The sequence below is a fragment of the Falco peregrinus genome, chromosome 9 (assembly GCF_023634155.1).
Source record: "Falco peregrinus isolate bFalPer1 chromosome 9, bFalPer1.pri, whole genome shotgun sequence".
NCBI classification, from domain to species: Eukaryota; Metazoa; Chordata; class Aves; order Falconiformes; family Falconidae; genus Falco; species Falco peregrinus.
The window spans coordinates 8,550,415-8,574,944 of record NC_073729.1 but is presented as its reverse complement, the minus strand read 5'-3'; the positions used below and the strand labels follow the sequence as shown (position 1 = coordinate 8,574,944).

At 41.5% G+C, this 24,530-nt stretch overlaps 1 long non-coding RNA gene across 3 annotated transcripts in view; it reads left to right on the top strand.

The window, feature by feature from the left end:
- LOC114010500 (uncharacterized) overlaps nucleotides 1-20,926 on the top strand; it is a 239,419-nt gene extending 218,493 nt beyond the window's left edge. For all 3 annotated transcript variants that reach the window (XR_008748842.1, XR_003551936.2, XR_003551935.2), the window contains 4 exons: nucleotides 17,273-17,406; nucleotides 18,262-18,351; nucleotides 18,446-18,528; nucleotides 20,830-20,926. This is a non-coding gene — a long non-coding RNA (uncharacterized LOC114010500). The remainder of the gene's footprint in view (nucleotides 1-17,272; nucleotides 17,407-18,261; nucleotides 18,352-18,445; nucleotides 18,529-20,829) is intronic.
- The last annotated feature ends 3,604 nt before the right edge of the window (nucleotides 20,927-24,530 follow it).

Below are 24,530 nucleotides of genomic sequence, written 5' to 3'. Positions count from 1 at the left end.
GTCAATGAAATCATGCGAGTTTGTACATGATGATTGCTTGGCCCTTCACAAGGTTTTCCCAGAGCTGTGTGTTTTGATGCTGTTAAATCTTTCAATCCACATATGGATAATATAATGTATTTTACTTACACACAGATATTTTAGTCCCTGGACAGAAACAGTCATTTGGGTGCTGGCAGAACTCCTCTGTGCTAATGTTATTCGTTTAGAAGTCACACCAGTTACAGTTTCAGGCACAGCCAGTGACAAATACAGCACAATTTTGCTTGGGAACATATCACAAACAGAGCGAAAGAGGAAAACCGTTTTGCTGAATGATAATTTCCCCTTGGCATCACCACTGTAACAGGCATGCCATAGATAAATGTGTAATAATTCTGTTGTCCTGAGCCACAGCTGGCAGTTCTGTGGTCATAGCAAACTCTTCTGCTTGACTTTGCTGCAGTTGTAGGATTCCTGATAGACTGAATTGAAAAATATTTGTAGGTTTCTCTTCCACTGTTACCAGCTGCCTCATATCCAGCATCTAGATTTCTGCTGCAGAAAAGGAAATGCTACAAATATCTCAAGGTATCGATTCCTTTTTGGTATCAGTGTTCCCTTGTCTGTGGACAACAAATGTAAAAACAGTCTGGTTGGAAAACAGGCATTCCGCTGGTGTTTTACCCTTAGTCTAGGGTGTCTTCAGCAACTGTGATATACTAGGAGAACAAGATTTTCAACATGAGGTACTTTAAAAATCCTCTCCTAAGTTCTTTATTTACGTACTTATTTGTAAAAGGCCTTGTTTCCCAGAATGTGAAGGAACCAGCACCCCTCCTTGTTTTCACCTGGACTTTTGGGATTAGACCTTGTCTCCTAAGTAGTGCTTTATAAAGTCATATGGAGGCATGCTCTGTGGCCTGATGAAATGGGGCTTTGCTTGTGTTCTTAACAGTGGAACAAGGTACATTGTCTAGCCTGGGCACAACATCGACTACTTGTAACTCCTGAAAAGAATCAAAGCATTATCAACCATTACCCTCAGAAAGTGCCTTTTGGGTGTGAGCCTAAATACAGAGATGGTCCTTTTCTCCTGCAGATCACACATGAAGTGTATCTCATCTGACTCTCCTTGAAATCTGTGGGGGTTCTGTCATTAAGTCAATAGTAGGCCCACAGTTTATTCTAATCTATTTCTCATTTGTTCAACTTGAGCACTGATTTTGGTGTTTTCTGGATAAGCAGAAAGTTCAAGAGGGAACCTGATTGCTCTCTCCAAAGTATTTTCCATGGATGTAATTCTAACAGCTTCTGATTTACATCAGCTGGAGTTCAGAACTAGACTCCTATGTTTCGATTCTGCTCAGCAATGAACAAATGCAGGAAAGAGACTGGTGTGCAGCAAACAGCAGCAGTAATGGCCTGTGAATTTTTGCACGTTTTGCTATTTCCTAATGTTTGTTTGGATTTCACATACTGCCCAGGCAAAATTAATTGCCTGCACATTTCTGAAAATTTACTCCAGTGATCTCTTTTTCTATTTCCTGGACTATGTATGCTTTTGGCTGCCAAAAATAACTCCAAGAGACAAGTTACACGGAAGCTGGGATTATCCATGGAAAATAATAGTAGTACTCTCATGCACAAAGAATGAGCAGGCTGCCGATTGTAATATGTTTAAAGGGTCAACAGAAATCTATAAGTGGTCAAGAAACAAGACAAACATCAGCCACCAGTCTGGTGGGAAAAACAACATCCATTAAGTCCATTAAATTTAACATTGAAATCAATGTTTAAACCACAAGAAGTAATTAGTGTAATTCATATTACAAACCTTTGGATTTTTGAAACCAGGTTTAATTATACTGAAAAATGACAGCTTCATTTTCCCTCTACGGGTAGGTTACTACTGTGTTCCCGATACTTTTATTAGGGCTGGGTGCTGATATCAGGTTTTTAATGACATTAAGCAAAGTAGTGTTTCAGCCATTTGAGGAACAATAAATCAGGTTAGATTCTTTTTGAATGGGGACAACACGGATCAAGTGGCTTTTAAATCATTTTCCTTTATCACTGGGAAGTAGAGCTGTTCACTTGAAACAGCAGCCCATGGAAAAAAAAAAAAAAGTTGTAGAGTATAGAATGATAGTTGGATTCCCTGGCTCCCTTTCCCTGCATCAATGGACAATTCATGAGCAACTGCTAAGCTCTGGAAAGGTATCTCTATAATCCTTTGCCAATACAAACTCCACATAACTTTTACAAGGTCTTTCATTAGCAGTCTCAGATTTGACGGAAGATGAAATGATACTGCATCTTCTGAACTTAAAACCTTTTGGTGTTGTGGAAGGTGTTGACAAGGACAGTAAATGTGGCCATGAGGATGCACACACAAAATGTTATCAGAGTATTTTCGTTGCTGGCTTTGAGGAAAGTAAAATGTTTGTCTTATTTCTGTCTTCTTGATGTGCTTCCACACTCTTTACTTGTCTCTTCTTTCTTGAGCCACATTCCATGCTGCTTCTGTTTAGTTGGTGATCTTTTCTTTATGGCATAATTTTTTGCAAAGCTATTAGTAAACCTTCTGGAAAAACAGGCTTCCCTTTCAGCTTCCATTAATGCAAAAATACTGTGTGGGTATGCAAATATCTGATGTTAAAATTAGTACCTCTTGCTCTGAGACATTTCCTAGTTCTACCCTGTATTTGGGGTGGAGGAGGGAGTTTCACATTACCGAGCAATAGACTGCCTTCCTCATTACACACATGCAGAGAAATAGGAATGTCAATGCTCAGCCTCAGCCTGAATTTATAACTGAGTGTACTGAAACCATGAGCATGCCCTGGTTCTGCTTCTGGGTACCTGCTGAGCAACCCAAAGCATCTGAGTACAGGAGTGTGTGACTAAAAATTGTGTGGAAAACCATCATGGAGTGGATAACTACTTGGCTTGTCTTGGGATATGGTCATTCATTTAAACTGATAACAAAAGCAAAGTGAAACTGCTGAGTTTAGGTAGCTTTAAATTGTTTAAAAATACGATATGAAAAGCCCAACCTCTACCTACTTCAAAGAAAATAAATTTCAAGAGATGCAGAGTATGTGATACTTGCTCACAGACGCCACAGTTCCTTGGATCTCACTGTTCCCTTTCTGCTGTGGAGGCCCAGGTTATTTAACATTGCAATCACGGTGATATTTACAGGTTTGCCTTCACCCTGGTGCAGATCAAGGATATGGTGGAGTAGCGAGACCCCAGGAGAGTGCTCTGCCAGGTCTGTGAAAGCAAAAGATGAAGCTGCCAAGTAAGAACCCAGGAAATACAATAAGTAGGACTGCAGAGAAGGGTGATGAGCCATATGCAGGAATGATGCCATCAACAAGCCATGGTGATGTTGATGCAGAAGACAAAGGAAAGCGGTGGAAGAGGAGAAAGAAAGGGGGGAGGAGAGATGGTATAATTTGGGTGATGGGATTGTGTTGTCAACTCTTTGGGTGAAAAACTTGTTTAAACTGGTGGAGAAGAAAGCTCAGTATCTAGGACTGAGCACTTCTGAAGTAGTCTGTAACAACAGGTGACTGTTACGCAAACAGTAACTCCCTGTCCCACTCAGGAGCATTTTGCTGACTGTGGGGATTGTGAATGCAGGTACAAGATCTCTTCATGGGAAAAAGTCTGTGTGTGAAAAGAAAGAGGGAAGAAGATTCCAGACCTCTACAGAGATTCCCAGCATAAATTAGTCTTTGGGCATGTTGATACTGTATGGGTAGATGTACACTCATCCTGCCCATGCTATTCACTGAAAAAAATCCTTCTCAGGAGAGATTATTAGCTCAGGCTTGGTGCCAGTGCAATCACATGGCTTCTGTCAGATTGGAGCGTGGGCAGAGCTTGCTCATGGCTGTTTGCAATATGTGGTGTAAACATACCCGAAGAGTAATAGCAGGTGGTAGCAGAGGAGGTGGATAGAAAGGAAGGCTTGGAACAAAAGATGTTAAGCTTCATTTGATGGATGATGAGCCAAATTCATCATTGGTGTAACGCCCTGAGGTCGGTGGAGTTAAAATAATAAAATTAGTCCAAAGAATCATATCCGTCCCTGGCACTCCATGCAGTGGCTTTGATCTGATGAGGTCTACGTCATAGCAACATCTTGCCTGCTGAACTCATGAGATGATGCCTCCAGGGTGAAACATCAGAAAAAAAGCCCTCACAATGGCACTGGGAAGTCACTAGCTAAGTTGTCAACGTACATTTCAGTCTGAAATTCTGGCAAAGTTTTCTTTTCTTCCTGCATGTTTGCCCCAAATGGTAACAAAATAACGAAGTCTTTGGCCATGCATTTGGTGCTCAAAATGGGATTAATTTCTTTCTGTTTGGCTAGTACAAATAACTGCACATGAAGAGTTTATGCAATAGCAGAGGGGGTTATTTTGTCTTGGCAATGGTTTTGTCTGGAGTGATAGAAGAAACTGAGGTAACATGAATATTGTATTTAGCTTTCTCCATCTGCAGAAGAAAAGCCAGGGTTTCATTTGGCACTCTCTACTTACTAAAATGTTCTTTTGCATTGCCTCCCAGCTTTAGCTCTGCAACTCCTGAGCAGGCCAAAAACAGTTCCTCTAACTTCACCCCTTCTTCCTAAAAAAAAAAAAAATACCCCACGAAAAAAGCCAACACAAACCCCACAAATACAAACCAAATATTCCTGAGAACAAAGTACATTCTTGTTTTTCATTATTCAGTAAGCGCAATCAGAAGTTGTATTGGTTAAACCAGATCCTCAACTGGTTTAAGCTTACCTAGCTTGAGTGAGCTCAGTGAAATTGTCTCAGTTTACAGCAGCTGAGAACTTGGCCCTCATGAGTAAGGGGTTTCACAGTCTAGGACCAGCCAGCCTTCAGGACTGGGTCCTGTCTCTGCAGCTGAGGCTAGTGGGCTAGAAGGCTGAAAAGGCTGACCATCAAAAGTGATAAATTGCAAGGAATGGCTGCTCAGGGACTTTTTTGCTAAGCAGCTACAGCTCAGAAGGGCTTCTTTGGGGTACCCTACCCAAGGGCACATTTTTGGTGTTGTTCCGTAAGAGACATAAGCTGTTGTCTTTCTCTGCCCCTCACCCCCCCTTACTTGTCCTGTGGTAAGGAAGGGATGTTGCACATGGTGGCTTTGCTGTATGAAACGTTCTCTGGGCTTGGCATCCCTACATATAGGAACAGAATTGTGCTTGGTGCTGGATCTGCCCACACACCCCTGGCAAAACAACTTCTGCAAGGCCAGAGCCCCTACGGAAATAAGGCTTATACAGGTATGTCCTCTGTGGGTTACTCTACTAATTCTTGAATCAGTTGTACAGCTTCAACAAAACTGGATGAGGGAGAGGTTTCAAAGTTATTTGACTCCTGCAATTGTGTGGAAAAACACAGAGCCAAAGAAAAAGGAAGCCAGAATTCATATGTGCTCATATGCTGAGAAGTGGAATAGGACCATTATCCCTTCTCCTTGGTAATGGCCCGCTCAGCGCAGGCAGGTAAGCAGCTACGTAATTCAGCAGCTGCTGCGTGTGCTGTCTTCTCTCTAACCAGTGAAAGTAGCCAGGGGATCTGGGAAGAGTGGGAATGTCATGGGACTACAAAGGCCAGGGTAAGGAGCTTGCGTTAACATCGCCCCACACTAGGGACCTATGACAGAAGTCTGTAGGAAAGCAGTGCTTCTGTGACTTCTGTTTGAGCAAAAACTCTTTGTGGCTGAGGAAGCTACATACATATCTAGTCCCAGAAAAATGGGGGGAAAAAAAAGCTTTTTATGATCATTTTTGCTCCTGCTTACAAACTATCTGCTTACCAGGCAACTCAAGCAGGTTACCGGGCTTTGAAAAAGCACAGGGGTGCAACAGAACATGTAATTTGCCAGTAATACATCAAACAATAGTAGTCACTATTTTCTGCTCTTGAAATTTCTTTGAGCAGATTGGAATTTAATTCTATGTTGGCTTTTTTTTCAAAATTATTTTCAAAATTTTTTTCCTATTTTTTTAACCCCTCTGGGAAGCAAGTTGATGCAAGTAGCCCACACTCTGTATTCACAGTCTCAGCTGCATAGCCTCACTGCAGTTGGGCAGATGGGTTACGTGTTCGGATGAACAAGAAAGAAAGTGCATCTGGCTCAGATGTCACCCCTGAATTTCAAAGTCCTCTCCCGCTAACATCCACCATGTATGAGACTTCGAAATGCATTTTGCACAATTTATTTTTATTCTGATTTGTATTAAAGTTGTGCAGAGTGATCCCAGACAAGATAGGGCCCAGTATACTTAATTAAGGTATAGACCTTAATATGAACCTTAATAGATGCAATCTATTTGAGTTTACAACTGAGACAGGTAAGAGAGAAGGAGGAAATGGAAGCGTAAAGGGGTAAAAGGACTTGGTCAAGGTCACATCTGTGTTAGTAAAACTTGATCACCCAAATGTTCATGGCAAGTAAATATGAAAGGAGAGCAGTCGGCCAAAGTAAATTCACTTTAAAACCTGAATGAAAATAATCAATAATATTCACCCACTGTGTCCCAGATGCCTGAATCAATTTGATAACAAACAGTTTGTTCACTTTTTTTAGTTATTTGTAAAGAAGTGGCTTGATTGCCAGTGTGCCTAATTCCAGACATATGCCAATTCCCTAATGGTAATGGAGCTGCATTATTGCATGCCAAGACTGAGGCAGATACTCAGCTCTTTCCTGATAGATTTTCCCCAGAAGATCTGCAGTGAAATCCCTGTTTAATGACTATCAGACAAACATATGCACTGTTTCATGGATCCACTTTCTACTCAGTGTAAACACATAACGGTAGCTTGGTTCCTGAACCACAGTTGTGGCCCTTTTCTAAGCACGTGCTTTAGCCTGCCCACATGCAGCATGCAAATTCAGTGGCACTTGGGCGTTTGCTGAGAGTCATTTGTGCTGTGGCACCTGGGGCTTCTTCCCCTTCTGGGAGAATTGCCTGCACCTAGTCCCTCTCCCAGGAGCTGGCTTTGTAGGGCAGTTGTCTGCTGGAGGAGGCTGTAAGAGAGCTGAGCTCAGCAGAAACTCTCTGGGCATAAAAACCAGCTTCCTATGGAAACTGTAGGACCGGTGCTTCTGGTCTGTCGGCTCAGACAGACTCCCCAGGCGCAGCAGCTGGGCAGATGCGAGAGGCACAGAAAGCATTTCCAGAGACACAGGTCCAGATTTTCTACTGGACGCTGCCACAAGTGGATCCTGCAAGTGGGTCTCGCCGTGGGGCTGGAACCCAAAAGACTCTGTCAGTGATTTGCATCGCTCCCAGCTGATACTGATACCAGTGCGGGGGAGGTACCTCAAAAAACAGTGGGGCCTCTTTGTACTAGGTCATGATTTATCCCAGCCTACACAATCTTTCTTTCTTTCTTTTTATACCTTTTAATTTTTTAAAAATATTTTTAAATTTTTATTATTTAATTTTTTTTATTTTTTTTTTTTTTTAGCAAATGCTATATATTACCCTTGGCTTAAGAGGTGCTGTGTATTAATTTTTTTCATTTCATTTTACTTTTACCTTTGAGGTAGAATTCTACTTACCGTTTTGCCAAAATTTTCAAAAAACCAAAGTCTTTCAGTGTTTTTTTCCCAAAAACAACAAGAAATTTAATGTATTTTGGAGTACTGAGTATTCGTGGGGAAAATGCACCTTTCTGCAAGTTATCTGTCCTATAGTCTACCAGCTGAGTGGTGCAAAAATCTCCTTTTTACTGTGAATTCATGATTGTAGATCGTTTGATCCAAAACATTAGCCATTTCCTACACTTAGTCACTATCTGCAGAAGAGCTGTTCATTAGGTCTTTGCAAATGTGTATTCCTTTGCCCATCTTTCTAGATTTACATCAATCCTGTAGCGTTGTTTTTCCATCCTCTTTGAAAATTAAGTCACCGTGTCAGTGATTCATGTGGAAAATAACAACACATGCATTTTATCCTCTTTTGGCTGGCTTGCTCAGGTAAACAACTACCTTTTGCTGAAAGCAAACCAAACCGTAAAGGAGTAATGCTATTGCAGAAAAGGGAGGGTTTTGCTACTGAAACTCCTGGGGAAGAGTCTGATATAGCTGGAATAGTAGAAACTTGCTATTCTACGTAGTAGACTTGCGTGGACACATTTATTAATAGAAAGTTCAAAGAAAACTGTTTCTTTCTATGCCCTGTCTTCTCCTCTGTGTGGGGCATGAATAACCTGTTCCTGTCTTCTTTCACTTCTGTAACTACCACTGCTATTACTGTTTCCTGTAAGAAACCATGGAATTGTATTTTGAATATTTACCACATAATTAAAGGGTATAAAATACTGCCACTATAAGCATCTTCCCTGTTAAACATGCATGGTCATAAAATATTAAGGGAAGCTAGATTAATCTATTGAAGGTACTTACATACAAAAGTGTTTTTTGTAGGTCACAGGAATTTGTAAAAGAACTTGCATATTATAGAGCTCTGAGCTCTATGACCATGTTATACCCCTGTGGATATGATAAAATTACACTCATCAAGTTCCTGGCACACAACTGAATCTTTACATAGAAGAGTAAAACTTGGTGTTAAATAATGCCTAAAAGCAAATATAAAGCACCTTGTCTCCTTCAAATGGCATCCTCCCAGGAAATGCAAAAAAATCAATATATTATAGTAGCTTATGATCTCATTTAAGTGATTCAACACAACAAAATTTCAATGACATTTCTTTTTTCTGTCTGCTGACTTGTTTTTTCTTTTCTGTCTGAACGGCAGTACTAGGTTTTGATTATTTTTTTTTTCCTTTCCTTAGAACCATGTTGTTGAAGGCAGGCTGTCCTGAGGAAAAAGCATACAGTGTGTTAAGCTGTTAGACATTAACAGAGGCCAAGAAATTAATGAATGCCATGGACATATAGCTCTAGTCTGGGGAGGGGAAGGACCTATGCCATACTGAGCTGGCAAGTCTACCCCCTGGGACTCACGTGGGCTTGTTTCCTACCTAGATGTTTGTGGTTTTGTCTAGTCCATGTTGATTTTTTACAGAGCAAATGTTGTACCTTTCCTATTAAATTATCTTATAGCTACCTTATATAGGAAGTGTAGATGGCTTATACTTCCTAGTCCTGTCCATTTTTATGTCAGTCTGAATGGGATTATTGCTTTGGCCTGCAGAAGATGTTATACTTATTTACATTTGAGTTAAGCACTGATCATCATGGTTTCACTGCAGAAGGAAGGTGGTGGCAGTGAACAGATAAATCACAAAAGACACGCTTCATCTGCCTGATCTCTGGTCTCACTTCTGCCCTTAGAAATAGTGTGATAGTTCAAGTTTATAGCCTTTGTGGATTAGAAAAGCACCCTTATGTTGTTGAAAAAAGAAAATGTCCATAAACAGTGTTATTGACAGTTATTATCATTGTATCACTGAAGACCGGGGCTCATTGTGCTAAGTGCTGTGCAAATGTATTTAAGAGGGCTTCCCTGCTATAAACAGCAATATTTTTGTTAGAAGTAGAAGGTCTTGCTATTCTTATGACCCTCTTTGCTGTATTTCACAGCTCAAATAGCACATAGGCAGTCATGCCTTAGTAGCCAGTCAGAAGAACCAACTTTAAAGACAGGCACATTTTTGTCATGCAAGTATTTCTTTATATCCTGTCTCCACCATGTTTGGAGTTTTGTTGTCTTTACTACAGCGGCAGTTTGCCACACTCCACATTTTCAAGAAGTAACCACCTGAAAAAGAGAGTGAAGAAACCCAAGTAGATCAAAACAGAAATTTGAGGTTGTCTTCTTTTCAAATTATTTGGGTCTATAGCTTTTGATCTTTTATAAAAAGTACAGGGTCAGATTGATCTGTGACTGACTTATTTAGGAGGCACTACAGAAATACTGGAAGCAGCAGATGCCTGTAATTGTATTCTAACCAGAAAACAAGGTTCTTCACTCTTTCTGTAGTTTTAGGCTAGTGATACAGAATGTCCCTAACCAACATGTGGCTATTTGAATACCTTAAGGGCAAAAAAGATGCTCTAAGCATTCTAGAAAGGTGGTGCTGGGAACGCCTGAAGGATCAGGTATACTTTCTATCCCTGGGGTTTTTACTGGAATGTATTTTCTTTCTCCCTTTCCATTCTTATGTGACAACTCTATTTACACATTACGAACTACTGCGTCTTTCGTTTTGGTAACAACTCATGCCTTGATCTGTTCATGGTCCAGGGCTCCTTTCAGTCTTTTCCAGCAATGCTACAGCCCAGCCAGTTATTTTATTATGTTGATGCATCTTTTTCTCCCCCCTTTCACCAACTCTTATCTCACAGCTATCTCCACATTTTCTTTGGTGTGTCCTCTTCAAAATGGAGAGTTCGTAGCTAGGTTAGCATCGATAAAAAAGGTGAGTATGGAGTGAGTGGAGTGATCGTCTGCACTCAGGAGTCTCCTTGCCCTTTACAGAAAGAATCTGTCACGTTTGCTCAAATTTAATCAGCTTTTAATGGCTTTATTTATTAGTTGCTAAGCTTGTTTACTTCCAGAGAGCTAGAAAAGATAGCTCACATAGTAAAATGTCAGTATTATGTAGTTAGGCACAACTTCAAAATGTCTGAATTTGTATCTTGCTCTTTTTGGTGGATTAGGACCACATGAAACTTATTCAGTAATAGCTGGGTTTAAGAAGTAGAAGTCTGGATGGGATTTCTGGCTCTGGAGCAGATTTTCTGAGTGCCCTTGGGTGACTTGGTTGCTTGTCTCTGTTTCAGCTTTCCCTCTGCCAGTCTGATGTAATATTACATGCTTAATATAGGTGCTGAGGAAATAAATTAATGGATGTCTGTGAAGCATGCAGATCATTGATGCACAGATTGGTACTTCTGAGAGACACCAGTAGAAAACTTGTTGGGAACAGAGGTTGACTTGCCGGGTTGGAGGGTGAGAAAACTGTACAGGGAGTGGACAGGAAGCTGGTAAAAGGAAGCAGGAGAGAGCCTGGAAAAATTAGGGCTGATACAACAAAAGGTATTCATGACCTATTGTGGAAACTATAAAGACGTCTGAAATTCGGATGTTCCCTTCAAATCTGGACACTTCGAGCTCTCAAATAATCCCACCAAAGTTGAGCAGAAAAAGTCCAAAAGAAGACCTTCTGAAAGTCACTCAGGCATACAGAAAAATCTATACACGTATGTCCACATGAAATAAGCCCTGAAAAATGCACACAAACATAGTCCAATGAAAAGCTGCATTGTAATCCTTCCTGTATGAATTATAATGCATGTACAGTAACTGCAATGAATTCTGCGGGGAATGTGGGAATGTAGGTACCTATTCAGATTGGAAGCCATAAAAAAGGAACCTCTAATAACAAGTGGATCCTAACATTTTTTGAAATAAGTAAAATAAGAAAGGGAGCAGAGGGAGTGAATTGCATAAGGAACAGAAAATCCTGAACCCATGCTGGCCCAAAAGAAGTGTCAGAAAGAAAGAGCTCCTTTAAGTAAAAACACTCCCAAATTAGACCTTTGTCTGACCAATTCAATAAGAAAGGAACAGGGAATAAGGAAAGTCATTCAAATGTATTCATTGAGTTGCCAGAGAGATGCTTATTAAAGAAACCCTCATCTTGATTCCTTTTTTGGGGAGGAAGGAAAAGGAGAAGGAAGGGAAGGACTTTTTTTTTCATTTAACATTAATTCTTCAGAGGCATTCTTCCTATTATTCCTTCTAGTTCGAGTTCCTGCATTTGAAAAATATGTTGTATTTTTAAATAGATTTATTCCTTTTAACAGCATTTGGCATCTTTTGTCAGAAGTTCCTTCATTTTTCCAGTTTATTTCTTTAACATGTATTTGTTTAAGTGGCTTCCACTGTATTAATTGATATGTTTGTGTCTGTTCACAGCAAATGCATTCTCCTCACAGGGATTTTAACAGGCATTTGTTTAAGTGGGTTTTGCTTTTCTGTGTCTATTTCTGCTTGTTTTTCTGGTAGAGAAGGAGACATTACTAACATGCAGCCGACATAATGAGTCCCATTAACTCCCAATTCAGCTTGCTTTTTGACCACCTCTCTTTTAATGACTACTTTTCTTGACTGCAAAGTTTGGGGAATAGGAAAACTGTTCGCTCTGCTGGATTTTAATACATGTTTACATCCTTCTTTGCTGAACAGCACCACCTCTCAATTAATGTTACTCTTAGCCTTAAAGGAGCACTTGGTAATAAATAAATAAATAAATAAATAAATAAATAAATAAATGTGAGCATGGGTGTATTGGAAAAGCGTGTGGTGTGAACCAGAATTTTTACAAAGGCTGCTGGGCATTTTTAGAGACTAAGCAGCATTTGTGTTCTAATATTTTAAAGCTTTTCCATTGATCTCCTGTTAACTGAGAAGCAAGAATTAACCTCAATGACAGTGCTAGTAGCTCTGCAGTCTATTTTGGCCTGTTCTTTAAGTAAAAAGAGCAACCTAGATGAGAATTTTGTGCTTCACTGGATATTGAAAGATGAGGCAATAAACTGCTAAACTTGAGTAATCACACACTCCCAGAGGAATGCCTCAAATGGGGTTGGTCAAAAACCTTGAAATTCTAGCCTTCTGCACACTGCCTGGGCTTTAACATTTGATGAGAGTCATTATAGTGGGGGACTGAATACAAGTGTCTTCTGATTACAGACCTTCCATTAAAAGTTCCCACCAGTGTGCCTTTCCATAGAGAAGCGTCAATGGGATTAAAATCTCAATTCACCCCAGTCAATTCTCCAGTAACACGATTTCATTAGAGGCAGGCAGGGAGGAAAATGGACTAGAAAGCACTGAAACAGCTGGTGTATAAATTATAAAGTGTACTTTCTACTAAGTGAACACACCTTCCGCTCAGCCACATTACTAATTAATGTGTAGGGTAGCCGATTTTATGTAAATTGTATTCTTCCTCTCTCCTGTGCTTTGGTTAACAACAGGTTCTTCTAAATCTTGGAAAAAGAAAGATTATGCAAAGCTATCATCATATGAAAATAACGTATTAACATACTGCCTGTGAACTGTATCCAATCAGTTCCTTTTCACTGGCGTGTGTACAAAACAATTAAAATCAAATTTATATTGCACTTCTTTAATATATTCTGGCATTAATATAATCAACGAACAAGTGTTAAAAAGTCTTACAGGCCTATTCTGCTTTAAAATGATACGTTTGTTCTCAGGGTTAGTGGATATTTTCAGCTGCTTTAAAAGGGCACTAAAAAAGAAAAGTTCTGGCCGTACGAACGTGACTCCAGCAGCCAACAGTTCACGTGGAGGCTGCCTCATTTTAATGGCAGCCGGTTCTGTTAATTTTTTTATGTGGTGTCTTTACTCCTGGCTTCTGTCAGCTGTTCTCCATGTTACCTGCAGCATATTTGTTTTTAATTATTGGATGTTGCTGAGTAATTGCTCATAAAGGTTATGAGACCACTGAATTATCCGGATGACCCACAGCTGTTCTGGTGTCAGGCAGACACACGCCTGCAGACCCAAGAGCAGGCTCTGCATGCCTGCCAAGCCCCAGTGTTTCACCTGGAGACCAAGGGACAGCTCACATGCCATCAGTATATCCTTATTTTCCACATTTCATGCTCTATGGCTACATTTTCCCTGTCTGTTTTCCCTGCTGCTTTTGGCATACTCTGCCGTGAGACCAGATAGGGAGAACGAAGATACTTTGTCACTGCTGTCAGTGCAGCAGGCTAGAAGATCTCAGAAACCAGCAAATGGGTGGAAGGGAGTAGAACGTTTTTGTCAGTCACAGGACTGGAATGTCTATCAAGAGGTTATTTACTCTGTCCTCAACCATACCTGCATCTCCCCAGGAACAGTGTCCTTGCAAGCACTGCCACCAACAGGGACTCCACACCTCCTCTAGGCACTCTTTCTCAGTGCTGCTCTAGCTTCACTGTTCCCTTAACATCTCTAGCTGCAGGTAAGCCCATCTCTTGTCCTATTTACTAGGGACACAGAAGAGATTACTTTCTTCCTTGAATCTGCCTTTTACTTACTTTGAGACCCTACCCTCCCTCAGACACATACACAAATAGACTAATGCTAGTCCTCAGCCAACAAGATTCTTGAAACTATGATCATGAATCCACAAATGATTTTTTTTTTTTTTCAACTCTCCTCTGGCAGTGCTGATCCTGCCTACAAAGACACATCCCTCTGAGGAGACCAGAAGAGAACATATTTCTTAGGAGAAATAGATGAGTGAGATCCTCATACCAGTTCTGAGCTTTTTTTCTAGATCAAAACTACTCTTTATGTCAAGAGGCAATTGAAAATACAGACGTTGTGTGCACGTGTGCACGAGCAGGGTAGTTTTGCAGAGTCCTCGTGTATTACAGCCCTGCAACCTACTCCTGCTTTTATGATGAGAATTCTTTTTCTTTAACCTGGTGTTGAATCTTACGATTTTGTAAGTGAAAGGGCAAGGGCCTGTGCAGGCTCCCTCCTTGACCGTTGCACAGAATTAATTTCTGTGGTGCATTTCCAGATGTGTGAAATGTGCTGTTGAAATCAGTGAGCATGCTGCTAGGGTACGGGCCACGCAACTGAGTCTATAAAATCCTTTCTGCAGCATATGGATTCTTTACAGTAAGGGGAGGGAAACTGTGACAGTTTGTCCACTGAACACTAAGCTGAGACCATAAGCTCACTTCAGTTTGGACCAGAGGATAGTAATAAACCATGGATGAAATGTCAGTGCCTTTGCATCAAGTGACCCCATGTCATTCTTATTTATGACTTCCTAACAACAAATTTAGCCAGATGGCCTAGGTGATTGGCATAATTCCATTTTGAAACTGCAGATTTGAATTCTTGAAAGTATAAGTGGTTGTGCATTTAAATATCCAACCTGTCAGGAGAGAAACCGTAAGATACTTCTAGGTTATGGTGTGTGTGATAAAAACAAGCCACCTGGAAAAGCATGGATTGGGAATTTGGTACTAAAACTCATTACCAAAAATGGCTTTTTAGATTTGCACTGTGGGTTTTTTTTCCTCCTCAGCCTTTGGCAGCAAAGCTGTGAAACAAAGGTGGGGGAGGAATGCAAAGGAGAGAAGCAAGGCCAGGATTCATTGTGAAGTATTTTCTTTCTGTCCCTCATTTCCCACTAGGTGATTGGGAGTGCAACCAAGTCAAGCAGCCAACTGACTGTGTACCTCATACTAAACACTAGGTCAGACCTGTTGCAACTTTTTCCCCCTTGATGGTGTTGATGGCATAAGTGGTATCTGCAGACTGGCACTGAGGACAGGATCATCTGTAGTTGTTTATAGGAAGAGAATAAGAGGAGAGGAGGTGCAAATTCCACCCTTGGTGGAAGCCCATTAACTGCGGCCACTTTAGCGTCAGTGAGAACTGCAGGTAGCCAAGGAGGTTGCTGTGCAGGGCTACAAATTACAGTAGTTATCTTCCCTGATTGCTCAGCACTTGAGGCAAATGTTCTCTACCTCACACCCTTCAGCTCTAACTCACTGTCAGACCCTTCTCCCCTAGCTGGTGGACGGCTTGGTGCCACTCTCTCCAGGTCTGTCAGGACTTGGCAGTGCTGTCATGGTGCTCTAACTACTCACTAAAGGAAAGAGGGCAGACACAGCACAGTGGTATCCAGGTTTGTTTTCCCACTTGCAGCATCAGAACAAATGCTCTGTTGTCCTTTCAGAAATACTTTGCTGATGAACCGTGGCCAAATAGGGTCAGTCAGAGTATCAAAAAGGATAGGCTGAGCCAGGTTCTCTGCCTTCTGGCACTGGTGGCAAAAATTCTACAGACCTCAAGGGAGAACAAAAAAATCTCGGGAGCCTTTGAAGGTGATCCCCCAAATGGTTTAACAGGACTTTACAGAGGCTTGTCTGGACATTTTCTGTGTTGCTTTTCTTGGAGGTGACACGTGTATGGAAATGTAAGTTGTAGTTATGATTTTCTAGCCAGCTCAAAATATGGTTAGAAAGGAGAAAAGAAGCTTCTTTTTCTTTGGGCGGTGTTATCAGGAAGGTTGAAAGCTGATGAGTAGATTCCTCAGTGATTCAGGAGTTGCATGTCTTCAGACAAGGAGACTTGCATTCTTGTAATTTTTACAAGGATTTTTTTACGAGTGCTGTTTTGTTGCTCTGTTATTTGTATCAGTGCTTGCTGGATTCATGGGAAATTATCCCATTTGTCTCCAGTGGATACTGCATAAGACTCAAAATGAGAAACACGTCCATAAAGTTTGTTAGGATTCAATATGTAATTTTTTTTTGTGATAAGGAAAATGAAAAAGATTGTTGTAGTTACATTTTAATTACATGAGTTGAATATCCACATTGTCTAGGACCTAGAATATTTCTAGCATGATGGAAAACAGCAAAAGAATGGGATTAGAGCAGTCATGAAGAAAAGATCTCAGGCCTAAGTAGCGATACAGAGAGGATAACCAATCGTAACAAAACCAAACTGAAATGGTTGAAGTTGTCTAGCTTGAGGGGATGTTTAGTTTCTTAGCAAAAATTGCCTGTAATAGATTTTAATTTCTGCATGTGCTGTGTAACTATTTTTGTTTCGATGTAACTGTGAAATTGAGTGTTTTGTTTCTGCTCTTATCAGGTCACTTCCAAAAATAAAGTATATCTCAGAGAACAGCAATATTATTATTATTCAAAGGCTACATGTTTGGGCAATTATGCAAACATTGTCTTACTGTAAGTCAGCAAAAACCTTTCTCAGAATACCTGGGATCCTTAAATTAATTAGACTTCTCACCTCTGCCTTTGAATGCCACCTTTCAAAGGAGCCACCTCCTGCCCAAACCCACACCAAAAGTCCCCCACCCCATACATCCAGGTCACTTTGCCATGCAGCTCTCCAGCTGAGTGGTCGTCTGCAATGAACAGCGTTGCTCCTCTAATTACCGAGTGCAAGCTTATATGTGTACAATTCTGCAAATTTTATATGGTGTTACAGCAAAAGTCAACTGTGTGACTCATGCATTGCCGTAAGCAGCAACTTTCCCTGAAGGAAGTAAGTTCAGTTTCTGTGGCCTGACATCAGAGACATCAGAGGCTCGCTTCCCATTTCCATCATGGCTGGAAGTTTAGGAGCATCGTTCTTATGAGAGCAGCTGGAGAAAAAAGGCTTGGTGGGGAAAAAAAAGTACAAAATGTAATGATACTAAATTTAAACAAGACTGATTCTTTTTTTCCCCCTAAGTACTCTTAATGGGAATAAATGGTTTTATCTTTTCAGATCTGTATGTTTTTGCAGAAATATACTGTTGGGAAAAGGCTGCAAAAATTCTGGCGACCATGTAAATCCCACACTGAAAACTCACTTGGGAAGAAGAAAAGACAAAAAATTTTGTGCTGGCCTTCTAAGTGAAGGTGAGTATTGTCCTACATACACACTAATGAAAGTAAAGCTAAATGATGCCCAAATTTCATTGCAGAAGCAAGCCAGTGTTATGTCAGCCAAAGCCTTCTTGATTTTTGTGAAGGTGGGGACCTTTCCTCCCTTTGTCTATTCTTACTTCTTGGTAAACAGGCATGTATAAAAATGGAAGGGGTGGCATTAAAATCCTCTGTCTTTGTGGCCCCCCTGGCTACACCCTGTGTGTGTGGTACTCAAAAGGGCAAGTGTGTCCCACAGGGAGGAGGAATATTCAGTGTTCTACAAATGGCTTTGAACCAGCTGCACATCACACAACCACCCTGCTGAGCCACTGGGCCTAGGTACTCTTGCTGGGACAAGTTCATCCACAACTGTATGGGGAGCTGCTTAATTGAGCCTCATTACTTCAATTTCCTACTGACACTGTGCGCCCTGTGAGGTGCTGCTCAGGCATGCGTCAGGGGCAGGGGGTTGAGCAGCTGCCGTTTCTTACATGGAAGCGGTAAAGGATGAGCGATAACAGTGCCCTAACCCAGCACTATTGCCTCTGTGGTTGGTACCTCTTATGAGGAGGAGCAAGCTGCTTATTTGACCCCCTTAAAGAGGAGGATGCACCTGCATCAGCCATTGCCATCTCCTCTCCTGGGCCTTTTGCTGTAGAGGATGGCGCGCTCCTGACAAACTGCCACTGGCAGGTATTACCTTCACCCCGTTTGGCTCTCTGGTAATCTATATGTTCCCTTTTTAAGAAGGGTTCATGCTTGGAAGCATCTCAGCTAAAATCTCCTGAAGAGGGGTATTTCTTTATTTTAACAGGTAATGTGAGCATCTATTTTTTCCTTATTCAGCTTATGTAACCTGTGCCTCCAAGGCCGGTCAAGCATTTCTCTGAAGCCTCCAGCTCCAGCTCTTGTTTCCTCAAGCACATGAGTTCACAGGTAGACATAGCCTTCCCGTTCATCCCTCGTCCTGTGGAAGTCCTGAATCCCTGCTAAGAGCTTTGTTTCTACAAGCAGTCTTATTTCCTTACAGACCTTCTTCCAGTCCTTTGATTGCTGTATCATCTTCGGGTTTTGTTGTTAAAGGAGCCTCATTACGGACTTTTGCTCCTATAGGTAAGTACACAGTATCTACCGCTTAATGTCAATGTTTCCAGAGTACCACAAAAGCTCTTAGAGGAAGTAAACGCTTCTTGATTTCCATGGGACAGTGGACAACATGTGAGAGAGAACTTAGGCAATGATATCCGTTATTATCACCCTTCTGAAACTCACCACTGCTGAGTGAAAATGAGCTTTGTGAAGGTAATCAATCACTGGTCACCACATGTGTTCCCTCGGTATAACATTAAGGGTAGAACTCATCACTCTGAACAGCATCAAGACAGTCTTGTGTAACACCAATTCTCACTCACCCACTTCTGCAGGGGAGATGAAAGACGTATCTGTTTACCCAGGGTACTCTGGCTTTGTGTTTCACCACTCCCAGTGCAAGTAATGACTTGTTGGACAACCATTAGACTAGCCAGACAAGGACTTTCTGTGCTGCAAGGTGGCATGGAGCTATTGTAGCTCTGCACACTGAGTGAGAACTCAGATAAATTATAACACCCAGCATCACAGCAGTAAAAATGACAAAAATAAATACCATAGTATTAGAGAGAGTTCCTTCCTTTGCTGCTGCCTTTAGTCAGGTAGTGTGCAGTCAATTCATAGAGTAAGAAATTATTTCAGAACACACATTATACCAGAATGTTGTGCTACTCCCAAAAAGCCCTACATAAGTTCTCCCAGAGGGTGTTTTGGAATTGGTGAGGGATAAATTCAGGAAATGGTGGTGGTCATTGTATTAGACCCTACACATTGAATATCTGGCAACCCAGAGACAAAAGATATGGAAGGACCATATTTGTGAGCAGAGGTTTCTTGTTTGGCAGCACCTGCGTGCAGACTAAGCTGGTCAAGGCATTTCAGTCTGGGTTTGTCTTCTCTGCTTATGTGTATGTAAAGGTGCCCAGGTGATTTCCATGGCACAAGCTTTGCAGGCATGTGGTTGCTGCATCTTGTCACTGGAGACTAAGAAGCAGTGGCAGGTCATCATGAAGAGTATTAGCTCATGTATTTTGACAGGTGAAGCTAAATAAAATGAAATAATTTGACAGGAAGTGAAGCCAAAATGCAACAAAGGAATAGACTTGCAGGAATATCAGGTTACCGAGGGGGTGATGAGAAATGTATGTACAAATGAATAAATAAGGACAGATATTTTTATAAATCTATTTCAACCTTAGTAGTTCAACTAGCTCAGAGTTCTTTGTCTCTTGGCCAATTTGAGTAAGGCAGTGCTGCTATCACAGTAAGCACTTCCACTTCCTAACACAAAGTAAGGGGACTCTTTGTGACTGCTCTTCCCTAAGGGAAGAAAGAGAAATGCTATATGGGGCACAAAAGCAACAGTGGATTTCCTAGCATATGGTCTTTTCCAGTGTGAGCACAGACAGCTTTCTGCTGTAAGGAAACAAGAGAGAGCTTTGCAACCACTATTACCAAGAGGCTAGAGACTTCCTTGACACTGTGTTGCTGAAAAAAACATAGAGAAGCAAAGGAGAAAATTTATCCAAAATTAGAGCAAAGAAATGCCTAACCTTTGCATTAGAAAAAGAAAAATATTATAAACTATACGGGCAGTGTGGGAAGCAGCAGTGGGGTTTGCTCATTAAAGATGCTGACAACATAAAAGCAGAAAAGGCAAAGTGTCAGCACAGCTGTAGCTGGTCACAGCAGTGAATAGCTGGCCTGTTTCTGAGGACTACTGTTGTGATCCTTGGGAACGTTGTACAGATGCGTGGCAGTACCCAGCCTGATTAGGTTGTACCAGCCTGTGAGCCTCCAGCCAAACAGCCTGCCATTTAGTGGTACATGTCCCTTGGCTACACACAGCAAACACGGGCCATCTGTGAGAAAACAGCATCCCGCTCCTGTGCCTGGGCAGCAGCAATGACACCGCCTGGGGACTCTGCCGGACCACAGGCTGGCATGCATTCAGCTCCAGGAGGGCAGGGGTTATAGCGCTAGAGGCAACTGTGAGATTTGGCTTTGATAGCTTGGTACCCAGAGCCCCAGGAGTTTGCCTGGAGAAGCACATCCTCATGTGTCAGCCACACTGAGCCCTACAGGAGATGAGCTCTCCAGTATGAGAGTAGGTAGGGAGAGTACGTTCCACTGGGGCAGCGGGAGGCGTTACAGGGAAATGAAAAGAGTTTAATGTTGTGTGTATTTAGACAGGTAAAAGAGTGATTTGGAGACCTGGGCAGAGGACTTGTATGAATAGGTTTGTTTTCTTTCAGAGTGTTTTTTAATCTGTTTTGTTGTGAAAATGTTGTGTATTAAGCACTTTGTTGTTATTCCTGTGTTTAGACTATGTTATGGATGCATATGAAAAAATCCACTTGTTATCTACTTTACCTGGATGAATTGTTACCTGATGTCTACAGGAGACGTAGGCAGAGTCCTGCAGGAGTCATCCTGTGCTGTAAGTGTGCAGTCTTATTAATCACTTTAAAACGTTTCATGGCTCTCAGAGTTGCCAAGATCTCTTTCAAATCTGAACTGAGCATGAAGCAATGAAGTAAGAAGGTCCACTTGAGTTTGGAGTGAGTCTAAAATAAGGGCTCTAGGAATTGCAAGCTGCTGTATTAGTCTCATTTCAGGCCCACAGCCTGCAAAAATTTGTGGCCAAGAAGCTGTCAAAATGCCATAGGAAGGACACTTTAATTTGGAATTTGCCACAATGTGCCTGGCACCAAAAATGGTGGTGCAATGGGAGGTGAAGTAAGAGTCCAAAGCCAGGTGCCGCAAAACCTTATCCCACACACAGCATGGATGTGTGGCTCTTCTGCCTCTGTTCCTCACACAGGTGGCCCTGACAGCAGTGCTCCAGCCATCCTTCCTGGCCAGGAGCTGCCTGCAACAGGCTGCTGCCCAGCGGCCTGTCCCAACAGCACATTTCTAACAGCAGCACAGACTTCAGGATTGGAGTTGTGGGTCAGTTTGCAAGTGGGGAGAGTGGACACCTGTGAGAATGCAATGCTGGTGGCAAAATGAGCAGGTGCAAGTCAGGAGCTCACTCTTCCTCTGTGGCTGGGAGGGCGGGAAGCTCTGACCTAGGCTCACCAAAGTGAAGGCTTGTAGAAATGGGTCACCTGAAGGACACAGTAATGAGCCAGTTTTTGCCAACAGTTGACTAAATTTAACTTCTTCGTGCTATCAGATTTGAGCTGTTGCTGGCCAGGTTGTGTAGTAACATGGAGATGGGAAAGAAGGGCATTTCTATCAGCCAGGATAAACTAACATTAGAAGTGACTTTAAAAATAATATTACTGTGGAATATGCCTGGCATAAACCTCGGTCTCGCCCTGATGCGGAGACGCAAGGCACTGTGTAGCTTCAGAGAAATAAAAAACCAAGCGCCCTCAAACCTATTCAACATGAAAGGACTTTGCTATTCTTCCCTGAACTACTAGACATTGAAATAAAGATGTATTAGGTCTACATTTTCAGATACTCTAAGTGAGCTTGTGCTGTGTGGGAGCCATAGAAACACACAGGCTTTCTTCCTCCCCAGCGGAGCTATTCAGCCGGAAGCTAGGCTGATTTCAAACCAGTTTTTGCCAAAGACTGCTGGTACCTCCAACTGAGATCTGCTGGAGGGTGCAAGCTTAATTATAAAGTATCTTCTTTACAGCTGCAGAACACTAATCCTGATTTACCAGAGTCCAGTGACTTTGGTTATGGAAACTATTTTTTTGATACATCAGAGTTAATCTAACTCTGATCTAAGTTGTATGATGGACGTACAGTAGTCTTGGAATATATTTGATGCTCGTGGCCATAGTCAGAACTGGCACACCTGGCTTTTTTCTGGCATACCTGTCTACAAGCCTATCAGCCAACGTAGCAGTGAGTTCAGCTCGGCATTGTGTTGCTATTTCAACAGGACATGAGGTCTTATCAAACCACACGTGTAATTTGTGTAAAGCAGGAAATGTGATTTTTCTTCCAAGGGAAGAACGTTGTATGGCAACAGTCACCTAGTACATTGCTTCCAGTAGCATCACATTGTCTGCATGGACACACTTTTGTACTCTGTTGCATTGATCAGTTATTTTTCTGGAGGGCAGTTTCACCTAAATCAGTGGCTTCAGGAAAACTTGGATTGGCCCCTCAGTGAGGAGTGAAAGTCAGGTTGTACTCTGTTAGCTGGGTTCCAACTGTACATTCTTCAGTAGTGATATAGTACCCATCTCTCATTCAGTCGACAGCCTTTACCTGCCGACATTCCAGTTTTGTATCAATTGTAAGGTCTGTGGCCCTGAAAGTGTATTTCAACATTTGGAAAAGACTTAAGACTAAATTAGGCACCACAGTGAAAGCATTTGGTTTTTCCAGAAATCCCTGTGACTTCTGCAACATCCCTACCTTTAGTGCTTAGACAAAAATAGCTTTTTAAAGTTGAGGAACTTCTTGACACTTGAATGTGACTGAACTGAGGAGAAAAAGAACATTCTTTTTTCCAGAAGTTTTTCAGGATTTTTTCCTTATTCTGTTACCATAAGTGTTGAATAAATCATTGTAATCTATGTTTTGTTTAGTGCACTATAAAGTGTCACAGATCCAATTAAAATATGAAACCACTTTTTTAAGTATAATTTATAATACCTACTGTAAAAGAACACAGTATCGTGAATGTAAGTGATTTGATCATAAAGTTCTTCAGATGCAGCCCAGGAAAAGGGGCCCCTGAATCACTTGGAGATTTTGAATGAAAACAGAGGATAAGCATTTATTATTTAAAAAAATAATTCCAGTTCTCCCATAGTTTTGGGTACTGTGGCCATCATAAAAGAAAATGAATTTTGGTGTGCAAGTACCAGAACGGAACACAGACACTCTTTTGGTATTAAAAGCTTAAAACCTGTACACCAGAATTGCTTTCTCTCCCTCAGTCCACATTGCATTTTTAAAACTTAAGAAAGCAATGAGAAACTTCAACCCAAGGTAGGAGAACCCTCTTTTGGAAACCGAAGGCCTCTCTTGCATTTTTATTAAAACCTTTCTTTTACAGTACTCTGCAATAGAAAGAGTTTTTAAGTTTGTCTAGTACAACCAAGAGGTTGATAGCTGCTTCTCTCCACTCATTTACATTTAGAGATGACTGTGGTTTTAATGAAGCAGAATATTCCAAACACTAATGGATCTTAAATTGCTTATTCTTACCAAGAGGTACTCCAAATAGCACATTTGCCTCAAGTGATATAAAGTGATGAGTTAATTCATGTACTTGTGTCAATTGCTTCAAGATACTGAGAATTAGCTGCATTAGTGATATGCTTCCCCCCCCCCCCCGTTACATATGTACAGGAAGATGCATAGGAATGGAGATCGATTTAACATCTACTGCACAGAGGACAGGAGAAATCTGGTGGATGTCCTACAAATGTCATGGACAAGGTTAGTAAGATATTTCTCTGTATTCTCTTACTCTTCCTTGTACTTACTCTTGAGGTACTTAAGATTGTAAGAGTAGTCTGTGGCAGCAAAATTTCTGACCACAGTGAAATAACCAAGAAGAGTGTGTCTTCAGGAGAGCCACATCAAATGGAGCTTGAAAATTCTTCCTAGGGACCTGCACCAAAGCAGTGCTCAAGTTGCTCCAAAGACCTCTTCTCCATTTGGACTCCCAAACCCACCTGTGTCATGTCCTGCAAAAGCCTGCAAAAGCAAGAAAAACGTGGGGACAAATGCACACCCCTGATCTCAAACTTCCATGGAGATCAAGGGCCAGAGCACAGTGTGATTCCCCATCCTCAGGGCTCCTCTGAAGTAGCACAGAGCAACAGGTGGCAGCTGTTAATGTGCTGAATGTGGCTTCCCTCTGTGTCTGGCCATGGAAAACAAAGCGAGCAAGCGGATCCATGCCAAACACTTTGCGAGCATGGAGCTTACACAATTGGGCTCCACCCACATGCCTCACATGGGAGTTTTCTCCCTCACCAGCTGGGTTAAGATCACAAGATGGAAAAAAGGGGAGGGAAAAAAAAAAAAGAGCTGGATTTGTT